Raw genomic sequence first — 2,416 nt, forward strand, 5'->3', positions numbered from 1 at the left:
GTTCAAAGTCAGATTTTCTCGAGACTCATAATGAAAACAACGCCTTGGCCTTTACTCCCCGCTCAGTCCTACCCCCCAGAGTCAACCCACTAACCCTCGAACGTGTTTATTCTGTGGCCAAATGGAAATCCCGTCGTTCTCTGCGGTTCTGTAGCACGCATTTCGGAATGTGTCTGTCTCGGACATTCAACTTCCCACTGTAAGATTTACCTTCTTCAGATCACCTCCCGGCCCTCCCAGCTCCCGATGTCGTTCCGGCACATCTGGCTTCTCTAGTGTTTGTTACCTTTGTGGCGTTAGGTACTAAACACACAGCGTCGTTTCTCATTCCACCAAGTGGAGTCCGTCTGTCTTGGGAGCCACGGGACGAGGACGCCGGCGCTGCTGGCCTTGGCCTTGGCTCTCTCTCCCGTCGTCAGCGTCCCACCCTTAGAAGGTTCACGCCGACAGCTCTTGCCTTTGGTTCTGCGGGTGCGATTGTGTCTTCCGCGCTTTCTCTACCGGTTTGTCCTAAAATCTGAAAACGAGCGACAGCGTTGCCGTTACTGTGACGCTGCACGTCACGCACGGAGGGGCCAAGTGGCGTGCCACGACTGTGATTTCTTATTCAGGTGATCGTTTCTCCCGATCCTGATGCTAGTTTTGAGGTCGCCATCACGTCAGGCATTCCGAGTCTCCTCCTTTCCCAGGAGACCTCCCTCCGGGGCGTCGCTCCTCCTGCTCCAACCCGCCTTGTGCGTTCTGCAGGCGGAGGGGCGGTGTGGTCGCGTGGCCCGAAGCCGTTCCATCGCTGGTGGTTAGATTGAGGCTGGGGTCGCATTCTCGGGGCACTAGCCCGGACGCCGTCCCTAAGATCCCGCCGCCACTTCCTGTCCCTCTTCTGCTCTGTCACTCAGCACACAGATATTTCGCAGGCTTGTTTATCATCTGTTAACCCGAATGGAAGCTTCGGGAAGGCAGGGAGTTTGGTCTGTTTTGTTTTCTGCTCCGTCCCCACTGCCAAGAACGGCACCTGCACGCAGTGGGCGCTAAACGAGAGAATTGAGGTGACCACACGGCCTCTGCTCCCAGGGGGCCGGGAGCCAGGAGGAGGTACTTGCGGGAAGGAGAAGCCAGACTCTCTCCGTTAGGGCTGACGAAGAAGCGTCTTCTCAGGTCGCGTCTGGCAGCCACTTTAGCACCAGGAGGAAAAGCAGCTTGAGGATGAAGCCAATAGCAGAAGGATGCTGAACGCCTGGGTCTTTGTCGGCCTATGGACCATTTACGTCAGCCTGGGAGACCGCCCACCTTCGGCTTTTGTTTAAGCCAGTTTGAGTTGGGTTTTCTATTACTTGCCGTCAGAGAACCTCACCTGTAACGTGAGTTCTGCTGAACACCTGCTGTCTTAGGAACCGCCTCCTGCCCTTTGAACCCGAGTCGCAGCGGAGGGGCGGTGTGGTCGCGTGGCCCGAAGCCGTTCCATCGCTGGTGGTTAGATTGAGGCTGGGGTCGCATTCTCGGGGCACTAGCCCGGACGCCGTCCCTAAGATCCCGCCGCCACTTCCTGTCCCTCTTCTGCTCTGTCACTCAGCACACAGATATTTCGCAGGCTTGTTTATCATCTGTTAACCTGAATGGAAGCTTCGGGAAGGTAGGGAGTTTGGTCTGTTTTGTTTTCTGTTCCGTCCCCAGTGCTGAGAACGGCACCTGCACGCAGTGGGCGCTAAACGGGAGAATTGAGGTGACCACACGGCCTCTGCCGCAGACGGGCCAGGGGGCCGGGAGCCACGAGGAGGTACTTGGGGGAAGGAGAAGCCGGGCTCTCTCCGTTAGGGCTGACGAAGAAGCGTCTTCTCAGGTCGTTTCCGGCAGCCACCTTAGCACCAGGAGGAAAAGCAGCTTGAGGATGAAGCCAGTAGCAGAAGGATGCTGAACGCCTGGGTCTTTGTCGGCCTGAACCATTTACGTCAGCCTGGGAGACCGCCCACCTTCGGCTTTTGTTTAAGCCAGTTTGAGTTGGGTTTTCTATTACTTGCCGTCAGAGAACCTCACCTGTAACGTGAGTTCTGCTGAACACCTGCTGTCTTAGGAACCGCCTCCTGCCCTTTGAACCCGAGTCGCACTTTCGTAGACCCCACGCCCCCTTCTTTTGCGTTGGTCTCTCGTCTTACTGGAACGCATGCCGGGTAACTTTTTGAGAACTCATTTTTCTAAGCCCTTTGATGTCTTTAAATGTTTAAATTTGTCTTAAAATGTTTTAATACTTCATTGATGTGTGGCATAGGTATGGGGTTCTAGATTAAAAATCATAATACCTCAGAATTTTTAAAACATCGCTCAAGTTGCCTTTCACCATCCGTGGCTAGTGGCGGGATGTTTGGGTGATCTCGCTCGATTCTGGGGAATGGGATTGCCACAGTTAGCAAGTAAAAATACA

The sequence above is a fragment of the Pteropus alecto genome, unplaced genomic scaffold, assembly GCF_000325575.1.
Source record: "Pteropus alecto unplaced genomic scaffold, ASM32557v1 scaffold101, whole genome shotgun sequence".
Classification (NCBI taxonomy): domain Eukaryota; kingdom Metazoa; phylum Chordata; class Mammalia; order Chiroptera; family Pteropodidae; genus Pteropus; species Pteropus alecto.